At 43.7% G+C, this 21333-nt stretch overlaps 1 non-coding gene across 1 annotated transcript; it reads left to right on the top strand.

Annotated features, from left to right (window-relative positions):
* Positions 1-1220: 1220 nt before the first annotated feature.
* Positions 1221-1295, top strand: Trnas-cga (transfer RNA serine (anticodon CGA)). Its single transcript has one exon. It is a non-coding gene; the product is annotated as a tRNA-Ser (tRNA).
* The last annotated feature ends 20038 nt before the right edge of the window (positions 1296-21333 follow it).

Genomic DNA, 21333 nt, shown 5'->3' with positions numbered 1-21333 from the left:
GGTTTGTATTAACCAATTACACTAGCCCCTCTCCTCACATTCGGTCTGTGGAATCGATTCGTCAGTATTTGATGTGGTTAACGAAATATATCCAGCGGTAACGTTAGGTGACTCACCCTGTATACTACCTGAAAACTGTATCTACAAATGTCATTATTTGATAATTAACTCTGACAAATTGTATCAAAAGGACGCGTTTGTGATAGATCACAATTGTGCTTTAGATGTGAAACGGTGTACTTCCACTGAAGATAAGTTATAACAGTAAAAACATCAAATACGGGAAGCAGATACCTAGTTTCCAGTCACGTCATTATTACAAATTCTAGCTACAATGGCGTGTTTGCGAGGGATCCCACATTTGCTTATGCTGTGAAACGGCTTATTATACACCATACGCTCTATGATAAAGAAAACGCATCAGATACCAAATACGTAGCCTCACTCAGTGTAGTAAGGAGGCCCGTTAAGTTCTGCTTGTGACGTAAAACGATGTCTTACCTCATTAGCCGCGTTCCTATCCACGAAGCAAAAATCTGACAAACCAGCTTGTTCATTTCACGTCTGGAGTGTAGTGGAGCGTGGAATTCCACGTTGTGACGTCACCAGCTTCTCGTCCGCGTGCGTTTCAGTGTCCCGTGAGGGCACGGTTTTGAATGTCTGAATACGAATCCATGTGCGGAGATGTACGGTTTCCATCCTACATAAACATTCACATGGGCGGTGTGTTCCAAATGCCACACGGTAGTAATTCACAATGTGTAACAACTTAATGGAAAGTACTGTACCTCAGAATTGGAAATTGTTAAGTAGTTACAAGAATGAGATTTTCACTCTGCAGCGGAGTGTGCGCTGATATGAAACTTCCTGGCAGATTAAAACTGTGTGCCCGACCGAGACTCGAACTCGGGACCTTTGCCTTTCGCGGGCAAGTGCTCTACCAACTGAGCTACCGAAGCACGACTCACGCCCGGTACTCACAGCGGTCGGGCACACAGTTTTAATCTGCCAGGAAGTTTCATATCAGCGCACACTCCGCTGCAGAGTGAAAATCTCATTCTGGAAACATCCCCCAGGCTGTGGCTAAGCCATGTCTCCGCAATATCCTTTCTTTCAGGAGTGCTAGTTCTGCAAGGTTCGCAGGAGAGCTTCTGTAAAGTTTGGAAGGTAGGAGACGAGGTACTGGCAGAAGTAAAGCTGTGAGTACCGGGCGTGAGTCGTGCTTCGGTAGCTCAGTTGGTAGAGCACTTGCCCGCGAAAGGCAAAGGTCCCGAGTTCGAGTCTCGGTCGGGCAAACAGTTTTAATCTGCCAGGAAGTTTCAAGTAGTTACAACTTTACTTTTACTTATGTTAAAATTATTATAGTCCATACATACAGAAGACGAGGGAGAAAGGAATACACAATTTGTTCTTGCAGCGCGATAACGATTCGTCTCTGTACGTACGTTCTCACTAAAAAAAAAAATTATCTACCAGGCACGCACGTTCACAAGAATTTTGTACGAGGAATTGAGAAACAAGCTTTATACACTTATACTAACTAGAATACCATAGGAAATCAAAAGTTAGTACACGACGCACTATAAACGGGTTAGAGCATTCGAAATTTTTTAAGCTTTCGTAGCTGCTTCTTGCCGTGCTATTAGTTTGTTTTCTCGGGATCCTCTATCGGTGGTTGGCTGCCCGTTATCCTGATGTTTCCGCGGCGCCATCATTGATTTATCCTCACCGACTGTTAGGGGTGGAGGACTGGAAACTCTTTCTGATGAATCTTCGAAAAGCTGTTGAGGCTAACATACGCCTACAATCCCGGGTAAAACACCAACGCTCAACAAACTATGTTATTATATGTTAAAAATGACGAAATTTTTCCAGCTGTACTAAGGTGTTGGTTTTATTGGCAACTAGTTTCGATGTTGTTACATCATCATCTTCAGGCCCATACTTGTTGACAGCAACCGTATGCGTCTAACACTAGCAGTCAGTGGTGAGATAGTCGTGTTCCATGGGGAAGGCAGGTAGTAACTCTACCCGTACGCGCTAGCTACTAGTGCTACTATAGCGCGCGTACAGGATAACCACTTTTTTCGTCGGAAATGAAATTATTCAAATTGAACAACTAATATCGCCAACTACATCTACTCTTAATGCTGATTAACGTCATACTATTATTTCTGTTCTAAACTGATATTTACTACCCTAAAATACCATCCCTTACTTCGACTGTCCTATACTGCAATGTATAAGAACTTAAACTTTGCTGCCTTAATCTCCGACCGCTGACGTTATCACCGGGGAGGAGGGGAGGGGGGAGGGGAGGGGGGAGGGGAGGAGGGTGGAGGTGGGGGGCGAGGGGGCGATGTGGGCAGGGGGGCTGGGGGAGGGGGGAGGAAGGAGGGGAGAGGTGGGCAGGGGGCAGGGTGGAGGGGGGCAGGGGGAGGGGGAGGGGGCAGGGGGAGGGGGCAGGGGGATGGGGAAGGGGGCAGGGGGAGGGGAAGGGGGCAGGGGGAGGGGAAGGGGGCAGGGGGTTGGGGGAGCGGGGGAGGCGCGCTCAAAGATGCAACAAATGGAGCACACCTATCTCACCACTGACTACTAGTGTTAGACACATACAGTTGCTGCCAACAAGTATGGGCCTGAAGATGATGATGTAACAACATCGAAACTAGTTGCCAATAAAACAAACACCTTAATACAGCTGGAGGAATTTCGTCATTTTTTAACGTATATTATACTAGCTGACGTCCCAAGTCGTCCGTTTCAATTGTGCATATTCTCCTCTGTAAATCCTGACCAAATGATGCTTCTCTGTAGCGGCGTGATATTAAAACCTGGGTAAAGAACGGAGGGGGGGTGGGGGGGGTGGAGATATAGTGGTAGTGGTAGTTGTAGTGGGAGGGGGAGGGGGAGGGGAAGGGGTGGGGGAGGGGAGGGAGAGGGGGAGGGGAGGGCAGAGGGAGGGGGGGCGAAGGGTGAGTGTCGCATAACCTGTTAAATAATCTAATTTGCTCTAAGAAGAGGAGAAGTAATACAGTGAACACTTCTATAAATAAAACCCACATACCGCAATAAATCCGATTTTTTTTTCTTTTGAATATTTCGACTGAGGGAAGCTTGCTGAACAAATGACAGTGTTATTGGTTCGAATAATTTCAGGAGACCGGAAGCGATTATCAACGTCGCTTCAACGGTGTACCACTAACGACTAAACACTTTTCACGAAGAAAAACCTGAATGACGAGTCATCACGCACCTTGTTTTAAGTCACCGTTTTCATACTCTGCTAAGAATATGATGATACAAAAAAGCGTCTGATATTGCTATAATGCTGAACAACTAACTACTTGATGGGTGTTAGCATTTGGTTCCAGAGACAATTTGTACCTACAAAAGGTCCGTGGGTTCGTGTGAACTCAGAATCGAAAATAGTTGCCACCTTCGCTCTCCGCCAGCACGTGAAGCAGTGTGTGTGTGTGTGTGTGTGTGTGTGTGTGTGTGTGTGTGTGTGTGTGTGTGGCGAGCATCGTAAAGTAGCTACTTAACAGGAGCTGGAACACGGTGTGAGTCAGCCAATGGACACGCCCCGACAGTGGGCATGGCAGCGGTCCACGTCGCTGCGGAACGCACCGGCGCACAAGATTAATGGACCCCCCCACCCCGTCTGGAGCGGCCAGCGTTACGAAACCAGGCAGTAAATGGAGCCTTATCATCTGACCTTCCCATTAATTTTGGTACCGTTCTTGGCAACTTGTGAAGCAATGTTATCAAGAAACATGAATGATGACTATAGGTCTCTCTCAGCCATTAGAAATCAAGATGATCTACAGACACCGAATGCAGAAATATTATCTAGAGAAGTATTCACAATCCAGACAATATGACATGAAAGGTCGAGTAATATTTGGTAATAAACAACATTTTACATTTCCATGATAATTTATTGTTTTCCGTCTGTCTGCCAAGTTCTGCCTTGGTACACTAACGAACCTCTGAGAGCCAAAATAGTAGCGCTGAATATTTCTCTACCTGACACGCACATGCATCAATGTGTGTGTGTGTGTGTGTGTGTGTGTGTGTGTGTTGGCGCTATTACTGCCGACAGTCGTGTATCTCAGCTATGTTGGCGAAAAGCCCTTATCTCTAGAGTACCAGGCCCAGCTATTAACGAAATTCGTGTAACATTTTCATTATTTTCAATGTATTCTGATGCAAATAATCGTTTTTAAAATTTTTAACATCTTATGTCATCTAACACGTGTGGAACGTTGTAGTAATAGCTCTGGATTTACTAAACGTGTTACCTTATTTTTTGAAGGTACGCCAATCCCTAGATATACAGGGTGTTTCACAGTTAATGTTACACACTTCTAGAAGTCGTAGAGGGGACCTAGTAGATTAAGTTTTACATACATACATACGACCAACGACGTTACAGAGCGTCAAAGTTATAAGCGCCGGCGTCAACAAATTTATGCATATAGATAGGTTGATTCCATGATGATGTTATAAACTTTCTAGGATGATTATAAATTTATCCATTTGAGGTATGGGTACCTCCACCGGAAACGAACAAGTCCGAAGTTATAAGCGAAAATCGTTGTGATGCTTCTGACAGTGAAATATATGTAGTGGTACTGTTGCTGCTAAGCCGTCCGGAGTGGCCGAGCGGTTCTAGGCGCTACAGTCTGGAACCGCGCGACCGCTACGGTCGCAGGTTCGAATCGTGCCTCGGGCATAGATGTGTGTGATGTCCTTAGGTTAGTTAGGTTTAAGTAGTTCTAAGTTCAAGGGGACTGATGACCACAGTAGTTAAGTCCCATAGTGCTCAGAGCCATTTGAACCATTTTGTTGTTGCTAAGATTCTAGGTAGGCATCTTTCAAAGGTGATAGTATGGACCAAAACAAGAAAAAGTGTCTAGTAAATATGGGTTCTAAAATACATACTTTAAGAGCTATGAGCACTTGTTCAGTAAAGGAGAAGTGTTTCACAGCAGCGAAGATGAACAAATGCACATAGCTCCTCATGTACGCATTTTAGAGCCATGTTTAATAGGCTATACCTTGTTTTGGTTCAAACTACCAACCTCTGAAAGATGCCTACCCTACAATGTTAGCAACAGTATTAGTACATATAATCCACCGTTGTTAGTATATTATGTTGTTATTATATTATGTCGTTAAAATTCACATAATTGTTAGGTTAATTTTACACAAACGTCAATTTTACAATTTGTAAGTGTTCAAATAAGCCGGCGGCGTAATAAGGTGGATCAATGAACACCAAAAAAGGTTGAATGTTGGAAATAATTCGTGCAGTCGCTTATATTTGTACAATGGTAGGAGGGACTGCTATGAAACAACGTGCTAGAAATCCTGACCGGTGGGAGCTGAGTGTAGGAGTGGGGGTGCGTTTGAAGATCACTTTTGTACGTTTTTCTTGAAAAAAAAAAAAAAAAAAAAAAAAAAAAGGTTCTGAGCACTATGGGACTTAACTTCTGAGGTCATCAGTCCCCTAAAACTTAGAACTATTTAAACCTAACTAACCTAAGGACATCACACACATCCATGCCCGAGGCAGGATTCGAACCTGCGACTGAAGCGTCTAGAACCGCTCGGCCACACACCGGCCGGCCGTTTTTCTTGAATAACTCGGAAACTACAGCCTCTAGCAAAAACGTAGCGCAGCACAAAAAATAACCACATTAAATTTCTCTACAAAAGGTTCCTGTTTAGTTTTTCTGTATAACAGATTGTGCCTAATGAGCGAGACAATACGAAACACACTCACTTTTTTTTATTGCGGGTTGAATAAAACGACATCGGTGGGGGCATCTGAATCACCACGTACATTGCAATTACGGATGCTGATAGGTTTTCGATGTCTGAGCTACGGGAGACTCCAGTGACCACTACAATGATGACGAATACAAGTTACATCGCCTACCCAGTCGAATCCAACCAATCCGAGTATAAGAATGGCAATCACCACCTTATAATCCAACGTTAAACACTTATTTGTGTAATGTTACGATGTTCGACAGCAGAACCGATTCGGCAGAAGCAATGATGAGTTTGTGTTTAATTTTCGGTGGGATTATTCTACTGGGTTTCTGAATTATCAGATTTACTGCATTCTGCAAGCTTTCGTTCTATCCAATTTAGATGCTCTTCTAGGACTATCCCGAGATCTTTTTGATAGGATAATGAAACTTCGTCAATTAGTATCGGAGGAACTGTTTACTGATTAGTTTGCTACTAATTTGCTGATCAATTTTTGATGTAGTATGAAGATCAGTGACTTTTGAAAATTCGGTGTGGAAACTCAATATTACAACAAATGATTCGTTTTCGGATTCGAAAAAGCCTTTAAAGATTTTTGGTTTAATGCGGGAACGCTGTTAAGAGTAATAATCATCCCAAACGTTCGCATACGGGAACTGACAGCAGTATGAAACCTTGGCGTGTGACAACGTATGACAAGTGTTAGGTTTCCAGCGGCTCAGAGTTGACACGAGACTAAACAGCAAAACCGCGAGTGCTGGTGAGCCACCAACACTCTCGTGGAACAGGCAGACCGCAGAGTCCGTCTCTGGGAAAACGAGCTGTGACACCGCAACACCTGCTCGTTACCCGTCTTACATAACATACGCCAGGGTCTACAACCGGAATTCAGCGGATTCCTCTCTTTGATCATACCGACTCTGAAAGAAAACATCTGCATCTACATATATACTCCGCAAACCACCATACGGTACATGGCGGAGGCTACCTTGTACCACTACCAGTCTTTTCTTTCCTGTTCTACGAGCAAATAGAGGAAGGGAAAACGACATCTACACGATTCCGCACGAGCCCTTATTTTTCTTGTACGTTGGTGGCAGTCAGCCACAAATGCAGGTCCTCTAAATGTTCTCAATAGTGTTCCTCGAAAAGAACATCGCTTTTCCTCCAGGGATTCCCATTTGCGATTTCGGAGCATCTCCGTAATACTTCACAAACGTGTTGACCGAACCTACCGGTAAAAACTCGAACAGCACGTTTAAATGGTTCGATGCGCTCCTTTAACTCGTCCTGATTGCGATTCCAAACACCGTAGCAGTACTTAAGGATGGGACGACGAGACGTGTTCTACATGTGGCCTGCTTTATAGATGAGCTTCCTTTCCTGGAATTCTCCCAATAAACTGAAGTCGGTCATTCCCCTTTCCTACAACCGACCTTACATGCTGGTACCATTTCGTGTCACTTTGCAACGTTACGCCTAGATATTTGAGGGTACAGTCCCATATGAACATGAATTTCGGTAATTTTAGCTTTGTTGCTATTACGCGATATATATTTTGGAGCACGAGAAAGGTTTTTAGAATTATTTTGGAAACTGGACTCTTGGACGTAAGTTGAGTGCGTATTTCTGCGATGTACAGAGTGATCAGAAAGCCCAATTACCTCCTACACATGACACTGATGTTACTGAACAGATCGTAATAATCACGTGGGCTCACGACCGACCCCATTTGAGATAAAGGAAAGCTAGTCACAAATTAAAGGCACGCTGGTCAGATGTCGAAATTTAACAATGTGAGACCTCGAAGTATTTACAACTGTCACTCGATAGATGTCTTACTTTCAAGAAGCACTGCAGTAACTGGAAGTCGAAAGTTCCCACCAGGAACTAGCTTCTAGGGAAACCGGCCGGATCACATTGGGGTAGCCAACCTGAAACTCCACCAATCTCTGGTACTGCGCTCTCAGCGGCATAGCACACATGTCCTAATTGGTGTATAATTCAACACATGACAAGCAGACGGACATAACTCTCAAAGACCCCTGCAGAATCTTAACAGTCGAATGGTGTTATCAATTCGGAAGAATAGCGGCACCTCCTGTTCGAAGAGAAAGAGCTGCGAATGACGGAAGAGAGAAAGGGTAGCAGGAGGGAACGCATCCTGTGTGTGGGCCGAACCGCGTCCGCAACGACTGAAATCAAGGAGGAGTTATCTTAGAACACCGATGGCACTTAGAACCACTGCTGAAAACAATAGGGTACAATTACGGAGGACTATGACCTACATTCCTCTGGCTGTAAACGAGTTTCAGAAACTGTACATCCTGGCTATGATGAGATATGGTCGACTGAATCCACTGAGATCTGGAGTAAGAAGATCAAAGGTTAATTTAGCAAGATGGGGCTACAGCGATCAAGATGATATTCAGTGTGACTGTGGAGAAGAATCGACTTTCGTAATATGCTTCTGTGTCCAGACTCTTGCATAGGACTTCATCAAGGAACAGAAAATGCATTGGAAGTGGCCGAGTTTTGGGCAAAAGTAATATAATCATAAGATGTATGCGTCTGACACAAGAATTTAAATATATACAGGAAAATCAATTAGAGAGATTCAGCATGATCCCACTGTAAGGTTTCCGAAATCTTCGCCATCAAAACCAATAGTTTTACGGTGGAAGGCGGAGAACTTCGGAACTGGTTGCATAAAAGATAAGCCCCGCCCAGGGCGACCACCAACACGACTGGAAACGTTTGTGGAGGCCGCAGCATCTGTCGAACGTTCGCCAAAAGAGTCCTTTAGTAAGCGGTCACAACAACTGGGAGTTCCATACTCGACATTAAAAAAACATATGAAAAATTACTTGAAGTTAAATGCATTTAAACCACTGTTTGTAAACGAAATGAGTGATAATTACATGCAAAAACGTCATCAGGCTTGTGGGCGAATGCTCGACATCGTTACAGCTCTTCCCTCAAGGAAAGCGTTTTTTTCGATCGAGTGTGCAATATATTGCAGTTCCAACCCGAGGAACATTGGAACATTTAAAACCGGAGTAAATAAAACCCACTTTTTTATGAGGAACTTTGAAACAACCCACTTTGTGTCAGAATCTGGCCTTCAGTGCGTGCAAATCACTTGGTAGGTCCGTATTCCTTCGACGGTGCTGTGAATCACATTGCGCCATGTCTCACTACATTACGTGATTAGCTTATACCACATCTGCAAGGTCGGGAACTGATCGGTCGTGCAAGGTTCCAGCAGAATAGAGCACCAGCCCATTATGCTATTGCTGTTTGGGAATAACTAAATGGGGTATTTCTTGGTAAATAAGTTGGCCGTGGTTCTGTCTATTTGCTTACCCTTTTGGAGTTGTGATCTGTCATCTTGCGACAAGGCATTAGGTTCATTAAACACATGCCACACGTTACAGGACAATTGACGAAATTAAGGATGCTTGCTGTTCGACATGCAACTGCTTCCATCACGTCAGCAATGTTGAGGAGAATTCCACATCGAACAGGGAGGAGAAACATAGTCTATTACGAAAACTATGGTGTACGCATAGACATTCTCGAATAAATCACAAAAAACAGTCACGCTAACTCAAAGTTGTCCTTTGCCCTGGCCACGCATCAATACAGTGCTTCCCTGTATGAACATGTGGAGACGTGATGAGGAGCAATCTAACATTCCTTTTCTTGTAATGTTCCCTCTGCAGTTCGTCAATCACGTGTGTTCCATTTTCACACATGCTAAACAAACCCCTCACCAATCGTGCAGTTCAGCTTTGATCTTGCTTTCTTTTTCGTCAATTCAAATAACCTGGTAAGGATTTCAGACTGAGGGAAACACCCAAAAATTTTTACAAACTCTTTGTGCATGAATTCTTACTCTCCCAATAAATTTGAGTCTGGCGTCTAACTTCATCGCGGCTACATTAAGGTGGGCAGTTCCACCTTACATCACTCTGGGTAAAACTAAAATACAATTTTAGCACATTCTTCTCATACACTGATTTAAGCAGTTCACAACGAAAGCTTTAGTTCCTGTACCTCCATCACCTTAACTCGAGCAGTACCAAGGACGGGATGGGCGACTCTATGACTAAGTTTCGAAAAAATTGCCATCTGTTCAGTTACTGTATATTTTAAAAGTGAAACAAATGTTTCCAACGAATTCTTCTACCAGATTCCATAAACGTTTTAAATTTTCAGTTGAACTTAACCCCAAAATTCAGTGTCACTTTCCCCAATAAACGTGATATTCATTGTTTTCAGGTTCCAGACCTTCCTTATACATCAGTAGGTTTTTAAAAAGTATGATGTTAATGTAAGTCAATAAAGACAACGAATTTTATTTTTTCCGATTTTGTGTGTATATGTGTGTGTGTGTGTGTGTGTGTGTGTGTGTGTGTGTGTGTGTGCGCGCGCGCAGCAGCGCGCGCATTAAGCCCCCCCCCCCCCCCCCCAATCCTTCTAGGTAATGCACGTTATGGAAAATACGTTGGTAATGCTAGGATTAAAACTCACCATGACAAAGTAAAGCAAACAAAAGTTGTGCGCGTACTAGCATCCACACTCTTTTTAAGCTCACCAATCTTACGAAGACACTGCAGTGGATTTTTTTTTTTTTCAAGGTAAAACGAAAATCTTTCACTATAAAATAACTAACTGCCACAATCACACTAATCAGAAGCAGTAGTATCCAAAAACATGATTATTGACGCATGTGGCCAATCATAAACGTGTCTGCTACTGTGGACTGATTAGTGCATAACACTTGGTACTCAGTAATGGTTTCCTTACTCATTCACCGATATAGATACGGAACATTTAGCTGGCCCAGTGAGCCACAAGAACTTTATAAAATATACATGCGAACTAGAAATGCGAAAGATTTCTACGATCCAACGACGGCACAGTATTCTGGAGTACGCCAGTCTCGTAACTTATCCAGTAGTCCCTCGTTCGTATGTAACTGAGATCAAAGAAACCAAGTTCACTGTCATTTTTACTTATGTTCCTGTATGAGGCTGACGTATTGTGAGAGCGAAAGTGTTAAGCATATTGCTAATACCTTGCGAAAAGCGCTGTTGATTCACACTCTCACAGTCTGTTTTCTTTTCCGCAGTATCGTTACATAAGAATAACTTATTTTGCAGGAAACACGGGCAAATTTCTGTACTCATTACAGCATATGATTTCGGTTGACAACCGGTTCGGAATGTATCGAGCAGCGGTTAGCGAAGACAACGCACTACGTCGTGGGGATACCGCGCGAACTCATCGGATTTATCACAAGTCTCAGTCGTGAGATGTGATCGAGGACTATGGGGATGAATATAAAGTTTCCAACATTGGCAATACAAACGGGAAAAGTCCTTGTGTTACGAAATTTCTTAGCGGCTGCAAACAGTGAGAGTGAAGAAGTAGATGTATAGAAGACAGTATGGATACATGGTGTGGGATATTTCATGGATAGCAAAACATGTTACTATGATGTAACACAGGCAGCTTCCGAAACAACGTACCTCGCATAAACATGAGTCTAATTTTCTATAGCTAAATAGTTGCAACAGTTTCGTCATAATTATATAATACCTGTAAAATTACAGTTTTATTCGTGAAAAGGAGCTGGTAGTTACTGATTTATTTGCTTGAACTAGGATCACGCTTGCGGCACCTAGCTTGTCTACTAATGTACCAAAACAGTAGAATTTTTCAGTAAAAATTCTTAGTATAGGAATTTATCGCAATTTTTTTAGTTATTGTTCGTAACAGTGCGACAGGCACGAAGTTTAATATACATAGTAAGCTTTTAACGAATGAAATACCAAAAATAAGTCTGCCACTAACGAATTTGTTAGCTGTGTCCAACACATTTAACACAAAGGTATGAGTAAGAGTTCACGGCGTTAAACTGTAAGATGAGACGACTAATGATGTGGTTTTAATAAGACATGATACAACAGAGGAAAATTAAACTAGAATACAATTATTTTTACTTCCTATATTCCGTGTCTTGTGAGGATTTTGCAGAGCGAATCAAACCGCAGCGTGCCTAATGCGATGACAGCTGTTTTGGTTAGTAACGAATAATTGTCGCGAGCGAATTATAAGAAATAGAAAAGCAATTACAGCGTCAGAGTAAGCAACATTAAGTTTTACCCGAAGACTAATGGGTCTGGAACAAGCGATCATGCGATTTAGCTCAAATATCTGGCAAGCACCTAAGAGATTCTGTGTGAACAAATAACGCTGAAGAACCGTCGAGGCCAGGCAAAAGAAGTGACAAAATAAGACTTCGTGAAAGTAATTCGCTTGTCGGTAACAAAAGCTTCAAGGCAGCGTGTTCCATGCAAATGCACTGTAGTCGAGCAGTTTAACAATGGTATTCTTTGCGCCGTTGGATATAAATCAATTCCTTAGTGCCATTTATCACGCAGTCACAAAAGCGCGTCTTGTAATCTCGCATGATTTACGCACAGACCATTCGGATAAATGCTACCATGAAATTTCTTCACAATAGTGGAGTCGTGTATCATCATCTAAAGTCTGGACCACCTATTTACGAGGTCGGACCAAGGTCACATTAGCGAATGCAGAGAGATGTAAAACTTAATATTTCAGGCAGCTGCTCATTGTTATACCTTAAGCTGGAACAAGAGTGTTTCACGTACGTACACTCTGCTTCAACTCTCTCAAGCTTGCGGAGACTGATACAACGCTCTCCACACGTAGGAGTTTCCCCATCAAGGCACTTCAGATTTTTTTATCTCACAAATGCTTCATTAGCTTACAAGTACAGAGTAGAGATTCACAAAGCTGAGAATGAAACGGAACCGTAAATTAGTGAATCTAATTCCAAGACATAAGGCAACGAAAAATTCGACAGTTCTGGGTAACACGTTTAGCTGTACTTCAAACTTTCACATTTTGACCATGCAGGACGTTTCTCCTGTGAATTTCTTTTCCATTTCAAAACAAAGTCGTTTTTGTTGATACGAATGTGATGAGAGATTATAAGTACAATCTGCCTTGGCATTTTACTGAATGCGTAACAGTAGGAGAGAGAGAGAGAGAGAGAGAGAGAGAGAGAGAGAGAGAGGAAGCTGGCGAAAGGGTTGTGTGGTAGCTACTAAAGAACAGATTCAAGTCGGACCATTGCAGATTATCTTATACTGAAAGTGGTTTACTTCCAAAAACAAGCGGCATGGAAATTCAGAAATTATACACAAAAAAATCATCTTCTGGCTGTAATAACTCTTATTTCTCGTTTTCGAAGGAAGACGTGTGTTTAAACATTCAATATATTAATGTGAACCTGGAACATTTTTTCACTTTGCCATGTGCGCGATGTTATTATTCTTGAATTTTTTGTCTTCCGTCATCTATTATGACGTATCATTATTGCAAGGAACACGGTAGACAGAAGCCTTACGGAAACCAAGCTCATCCTTTATGGAAGGACCCTTATCTTACATGGTAGTCGAAACACACACTTCATCATACTTCCACAAAATACGAGCCATCCTTTTAGAAATGCTCCCTGCGTAAGGCAAAAACGCCATACACTTTCGTGCCACCTCAATATTATGATCACTCATCCGGGGCACAGTTGGTCAACAGCGCGCCGCACGTCTGATTTGTCTTTACTATAAACATTCTGGCGACAGCTGACTTCGAACTAAACTCACGAACTCTCAGGGTGCGAGATCAAATGCGTCCTGTGAACCAAGTTTGGAAGTACCCCTTCAAGTTTGGCCGGATTGTGAGAACTATCACCCTGCACGTACAAGTCAGAACAGGTACGCTTTCTATAAACGGCATGCCCCAACGTACCATCCACTTTCCTCCTGATCTACACATCAAACATGGGGAAAAAATGTTCAAATGTGTGTGAAATCTTGTGGGACCTAACTGCTAAGGTCATCAGTCCCTAAGCTTACACATTACTTAACCTAAATTATCCTAAGGACAAACACACACACACACGCCCGAGGGAGAACTCGAACCACCGCCGGGACCAGCCGCGCAGTCCATGACCAAACAAGGGAACAAAGCCATTCTTTTCCACTTCAATCGTGGAAAAATATTCGGCTGAATTCAAAATTCTAAAAAGTCGTCGTAATTCTCACTGCCATGAGAACAAACAACGAAATTATGGTTTATATATCCGAAAAAACACGCAGGTTGTAAAGCCGCACACTCCAAGGCACGTTCCTGGAAATCTTCCATAAACCAATCGGCAAAAATAGGTGACAATGGGCTCCCCATCGCAACTCCATCCGGCTACGCCTTGTACAGGTTACTGAATAAAAAGTGCGTCGAAGTCAACACTTGTCGAAATAGGTTCGTTAATTCAGCGCCAAATTTAACCTCAGTCAACCGTGACGAATTAAACAGAGGAACAAGAGTCGAAGAGAGAGACCACATCAAAACTTACTAGAGTGTCAGAGTCATTTCGAACTGCATTCCCTCTAATCGACGTAAGAAATCTACCGAGTTGTTAATGTGGTGCTCACACCGACCTACTATAGGGCTCAACAGAGTAGCAAGGTGTTTTGCTACACGATATGTCGATATGTTACAATCGGCCTTGTGGACCTCAGGGAGGCCATTTAACCTAGAGAGGACAGTACAATAAAGAACTCTACTACCTAGAGTCTCCTACGATTCGGAACTTTTCTTCGGGAGGGTGTCAGTTTTTCTCTCAACACTTCTCTGGGGTCTGCACCGATCCTGCGACACGCTGAAACAGACACTACACAATGCATCTTTTGAACGTAGTCCTGCTTGACCAAAACACCGATAGCATTGATCTTCTCCGCAGGTAAAATAATATCTGGATACGTGTGAGTGAACGTAAAGTAGCGCTCTCGGCTGCTCTGATATTGCTTTTGTGTGGACGTGCCTCCTCTGCACCAGGAGATTGTTTAAATACAACCCGTTCAACAGAACTAATAAAATCAGTCACTGCGTAAATGGTTAGGTATCACTAATTTATTTATTGATTTGCAAAATCAAATCAATAAACGTTTGGTAATGTCCGCATAATAAAAATATGGACAAACATCGAAGGTGTTGGGTACTGAAGACGACACTGATAAATTATACGAACATATCTAGAACTTTGGAACAATTATGAACTAAAGTTTATAGTCCAAAAACTTGTCTCTGTGGAAAACGTTTTTAAAAGGAGAAGAAATCCTAACATAAAAGCAAATTATCACTAGGATAATGGTGGTTCCGTGCAGCAATGTCTATGCGGTGAGAGTTTTCAGTCAGATGAATCATTTATTGTCTCGCGCTAGACACAAACTGAGTATAGATACGATAAAAGCAGACTAATGCAATCCTTGTAATCTGTCGTTTGAAACACGGAGAGGCTTTTAGCAACAAAATTGAAGGTAACAAAAATTGCTGAAAGCTGTAACTTGCTGTAACAAATAGAATTTTTATTTTGTGCTCACCCACAGCACTCAGCTCAGCAAATACTTTCGACAGGCAACGGTCGGTAATTTTGTCAATTTAGTCTGGCAACGCTAATTCTAGTACAAATTACTCCAAGCGATACTGAAGAACGTTTACCACTCAGAAAGAAATTACACAACTCAAAAGGCTTCCGCGGAAAACACAAGGACATTACTTGAGTCACTTTCCAACTGTCCACCAGATCGGTAGCTGCTGCACACGCTGGATTTTCGCTGGCGTGTAGCCTGACCAGTAAACACTGCTAGACTAAAAGTAACTCCTATTGTCATCAACGTCACTGATTTCGCTGGTACGCTGTTGTTCCAAAATATAAGCCAAATCAACATTAACAGGCGAACAGTACTAAACAAACAAATAAAACCATGAATACATGCCATCAGGAGTATGAGATGCTCATAGCGTCTAATACGATGTTTGAATTATAAAACAGACCTCAGTTTCCGTGTGCTACCTGCTTAGAGCAAGCAGACTTCGTCACCAAAACTTCCAGACAGCTTTAGGAATTAAGGCTGCACACATTCCTTGTCAAAATTCTGGTGCTGGTAGTTCTTTTAGAGGAAGAAGAAATGCAAAAGAGCAGTGCATTTGTGTGGCTGTCGGTGGAGAGCGTTTGCTCGGCGTAAGCCGCCAGCCACGGCGGCAGTGTGTACTCTTGTTCTACCCTGCAGGGGCCCGCCACGTGTGGCCCGCGCCGCCGGTTACCGGCGTGCACTTCGCTGATTGCTCCCCGCAGTAGCAAGCGACCCTCTCTTCCCTACCTGTGAGATAATTACTGCCGCCTCCTCACCCCCCGACAATTCTGTTCCTCCCCATCCAGCCAGCGCAGCGTCTGCACTCTGCTACTCACTCCGCGGATTACTTGAAAACCGCGGCGCTCGGCTTTCCGGAGCAATGCGTCCGCTGAAGCTTTTCCCGGAAACACGTAGCCGCCTGTCTGGTAAAAGCCGTTCGAAATCTCAAGTAGTCCGCCAGGGGAAGGAACAGCAACTTACACACAAACTCCGAACCTGCCATTCGGCAGTTTACCCTAGCAACACGCAAACATTCTCCATTTAGGTAAGCACAGAAGCGACTGCCAAGGAGGGCGATATAATCTGTGCCCCTCCATATCCGCATCCAGTGACGCATGTGAGACGAAGACGACACGGCGGCCGGTCGGAACCGGTGGGCCTTCATGGCCTGTTCTGGCGGGGTTTAGTTTAGTTTTTATAGCAGATACTGGCGAATCTGACAATGCTTCGCAATTGCGAAATGCTTAAGTTAACTGCATATACCGGGTGATCAAAAAGTCAGTATAAATTTGAAAACTTAATAAACCACGGAATAATGTAGATAGAGAGGTAAAAATTGACACACATGCTTAGAATGACATGGGGGTTTATTAGAACAAAAAAGAAAACAAAGTTCACAAAATGTCGGACAGATGGCGCTGGACAGCAAAACGTAGGTGACTGAGCATGACAATCGTGTATAAAAGGAGCTGTAATAAGAGAGAGAATCAGATGCGCCAGCAGTTGCAGCATGTTGACGTTACCTGAATAGGCGCTTTTAGTGAAGCTGTATCATCACAATGGGGAATGTGCTAGTTCAGCGTTACGATCCTATCGCCATAGGAAGGAGATTTGAACGGGTAAATGTCCGTTGACAAATGCAGTTGTGGTGAGAATGATTTCGAAGTTCGAAGCCACGGGTTGTTTAGACGATAGACCCCGTAGCGGCCGACCGAGCATAAGGCGTAATGCTGCTGAGACAGTTCAGGAAGAAATGGAGACTGTAGCGGGTTCGTCTATGCACGAGGAAGTAAGCGCTCGTGCAGTCGCACGTCGCACCGGCATTCCATACACTACTGTTAGATGGCACTTAGGCGTACTCTCCGATGCTATTCGTACAAAATCCATCGGCATCATGAACTGTTACCTGGCGATTTAGTGAAGGTGAGGGCATTTGCGGTGTGGGCGTTTCAAAAGATGGCGGAAGATGACGATTGGTTGAGTAACGTGATGTGGACCGATGTAGCTCATTTCACGCTCCGAGGATCTGTCAACGCCCACGACTGCAGAATTTGAGCTACCGAAAAATCATAGAACTGTCGTGGAAACTCCATAGCACGACGAGGAAGTCACGGTATGGGTTGGATTTACCACAACTACCGTTATCGGGCCTTTTTTCTTCGAGGAAATGCGTGATTCTGGTTTTGTAACTGCTACCGTGACGGGTGAGAGGTACTCCGATATGTAACATAATCGCATCATCCCCAGACTGGCTGATAAACACCTGCTGGAACGTACGATGTTTATGCAGGATGGCGCTCCACCCCATATTGCTAGACGTGTGAAAGATCTCTTGCGCGCGTCGTTTGGTGATGATCGTGTGCTCAGCCGGCACTTTCGTCATGCCTGGCCTCCCAGGTCCCCAGACCTCAGTCCGTGCGATTATTGGCGTTTGGGTTACCTGAAGTCGCAAATGTATCGTGATCGACCGACATCTCTACGGATGCTGAAAGACAACATACGACGCCAATGCCTCACCATAACTCTGGACACGCTTTACAGTGCTGTTCACGACATTATTCCTCGACTAAAGCTATTGTTGAGGAATGATGGTGGACATATTGAGCATTTCCTGTAAAGAACATCATCTTTGCTTTGTCTTACTTTGTTATGCTAATTATTGCTATTCTGATCATATGAAGCGCCATCTGTCGGACACTTTTTGAACTTTTGTATTTTTTTGGTTCTAGTATAACCCCATATCATTCCAAGCATGTCTGTCAATTTGTACCCCTCTATCTATATTATTCCGTAATTTATTCAGTTTTCCAATTATACTGACTTTTTGGTTACCCAGTATATCTTAATCTCCTCCTCGGACCTCTCTGTGACGATATCCTCCTCCTCCTCTTCGCCCTCTCCCAATCCATCTTCTCCTTCCGCCTCTCTACATCATTCCCCCTTTTATGTCGGTCGATTTCCAATTATTCATTCTCGGGTTACAGCCAGTTACATGTGGCAACGGTGGGACGCTCGGCAGCATGTGTGTTATGTGCCGAAGAGACATTACGCCGATGTTACACAGTCCCAAGAGACCACCAACAGTCATAGGAATGGCTCGATATGTTGTCCATTATGTTGGATTGTTAATGCTATCCTCCGAACCCAGTCCTTATGAACTTTGACCAACACATCTGGCTGAATTTGACCATACGCATCAACAATGCGCTGCTTTAGATGATGCAAATCCCGTATTTTCACAGAATAAACCAGTGCTTTGACATGACCCCAAAGATAAAAATCCAAAGGAGTCAAATCTGGTGAACGTTGTGGCCACTCCACAGCACCCCTACGACCAATCCACTTTTCAGGGAACTGCAGATCCAGGTATGCTCGCACATTGTGCCCATAATGTGGTGGGGCTCCATCATGCTGGAAGAATTCCGGAAATGTCCCGTCCTCTGTTAACAACGAGGGAAACACTTCTTCATCCAATAGCCTCAGATAACCGTTGGCTGTTAACATACCATCAATAAAAAAAAAGGTCCAACGACTTTGGTACCCCACACACCACACCAGACCATCACTTTTTGTGAGTTGACCGTTTTGCAAGCAGCAATCCACTGTAGATTTCTGTCGGACCAGTATCTGTGATTCTTCTTGTTCACTTCGCCATTGATAAAGAAATTGGCTTCATCACTGAACAGCACCTGATAGGGGAAACGTGGGTTTAGCTGCAGCTGCTGTTTCACCCATTCTGCGTACTGTACCCGACGGTCTGTCATCCTCGCCCAGGTGTTGGAGCAGCTGACTTTCGTACGGGTGTCATTTGTGCTGCGATAAAATTCGCAGTATGGAGGTACGGCTAACCCCACATTCTTGTGACAGGCGACGAGTACTCTGTTGCAGACTCTTGCTAAATGATGCCAACACGCTCAGTGTTGTTGCTTCATCGGTGGCGGATTTTGGTCTTCCAGCCTTAGGCTTATCTGCGACAGAACCTGTTGCTCGGAATTTGGCCAAAAACTTGGCAACTGCGCTGTGAGTGATGGGCTGTCTGGTTGGGTGACGACTGTTGAAATCCTCAGCAATGACCCGTGTGCTTCTTTCTCCTGATATCAAGATGATTTCAATGCATTCTTCATGTGTTAAGGACATTTTGTAAACTATAAATAAGGAAACAATTATTAAAACGATAGCATGAGTAAATGATACCTAACAGTTAAACATATGTAACATATCAGGCATGGGATAGTCACTTTGCACCGTTTCAGACTCCATTTTAGGACTTCTCAGTACGTAATACTTACGCTGCCGAGAGTCCCACTGCTGCCGCAAGTAATTGGCTATAACCCGAGAATGAATAAAGCATTGTTTTTCTGGTGAAATTCTCTATCTGTCTGATATGTCACATGACCACATTCCAATTTGAAATTTTGGAGTTGAATCCAAGATGGCGACTTTCAAGGTGGCCGCCATGTTGGTGGCATAGCCTATAAAGTTTCCCCCTTCCCGTTCCTCGTGTGTAGGGACTCTGTTTCCTTGTTTCCTACTCCATTTGGATTTTATCAGGGTGTTTCTGGACTTTTGGACCACCCTGTATTTACTTATGTCGCCAACGAATCCGTGATTGGGAACTCAAGTCGCTAAATCATATACAGGGTATGACAGATCTCCCCTGCAGCTGTACGTGTAAGGATAATACTTTCAATGATATTTTTAGTATCGTTTTGATCTGTGAACGTGCAAGATTACAAAGTACCGGACGATTCACATATCGTAATAGTTTCCTAATGATAAGACAAGAAGCCATACATACAACTTTGTTTTCTATTGAGACCGACTGCGAGGAAGAAAACAAAACAACATATACACTACTGGCCATTAAAATTGCTACACCACGAAGATAAACGTGCTACAGACGCGAAATTTAACCGACAGGAAGAAGATGCTGTGATACGCAAATGATTAGCTTTTCAGAGCATTCAAACAAGGTTGGCGCCGGTGGCGACACCTACAACGTGCTGACATGAGGAAAGTTTCCAACCGATTTCTAATACACAAACAACAGTTGACCGGCGTTGCCTGGTGAAACGTTGTTGTGATACCTCGGGTAAGGCGGAGAAATGCGTACCATCATGTTTCCGACATTGATAAAGGTCGGATTGTAGCCTATCGTGATTGCGGTTTATCAGCTCAGAGACCATGGCTGCGGTTACCCTTGACGCTGCATCACAGACAGGAGCGCCTGCGATGGTGTACTCAACGACGAACAAGGGTACACGAATGGCAAGCCGTCATTTTTTCGGATGGATCCAGGTTCTGGTCGCATCCGTGTTTGGCGACATTTCGGTGAACGCACATTGGAAGCGTGTATTCGTCATCGCCATACTGGCGTATCACACGGCGTGATAGTATGGGGTCCCATTGGCTACACGTTTCTGTCACCTCTTGCTCGCATTGACGGCACTTTGAACAGTGGACGTTACATTTCAGATGTGTTACGACCCGTGGCTCTACCCCTCATTCGATCCATGAGAAAAGCTACATTTCAGCAGGATAATGCACGACCATGTTGCAAGTCCTGTACGGGCCTTTCTGGATACAGGAAACGTTCGACTGCTGCCCTGGCCAGCTCAATCTCCAGATCTCTCACCAATTGAAAACGTCTGGTCAATGGTGGCCGAGCAACTGGCTCGTCACAATACGCCAATCACTACTCTTGATGAACTGTGGTATCGTGTTGGAGCTGCATGGGCAGCTGTACCTGTACCCGCCATCCAAGCTCTGTTTGACTCAATGCCAGGCGTATCAAGGCCGTTACTGCGGCCGGAGGTGGTTGTTCTGGATACTGATTTCTCAGCATCTATGCACCCAAACTGCGTGAAAATGTAATTACAGGTCAGTTCTAGTATAATATATTTGTCCAATGAATACGTGTTTATCATCTGCATTTCTTCTTCGTGCAGCAATTTTAATGGCCAATAGTGTAGTTGGACACACACTTTTTGTTTGAAATTATATAAAAGCAGAACGAATATATATGGGAGAAAGGATTTAT

This window comes from Schistocerca serialis, chromosome 1 (assembly GCF_023864345.2).
Source record: "Schistocerca serialis cubense isolate TAMUIC-IGC-003099 chromosome 1, iqSchSeri2.2, whole genome shotgun sequence".
NCBI lineage: Eukaryota > Metazoa > Arthropoda > Insecta > Orthoptera > Acrididae > Schistocerca > Schistocerca serialis.
The sequence above is the reverse complement of the archived record's forward strand: the minus strand, read 5'-3'. Positions and strand labels throughout refer to the sequence as shown.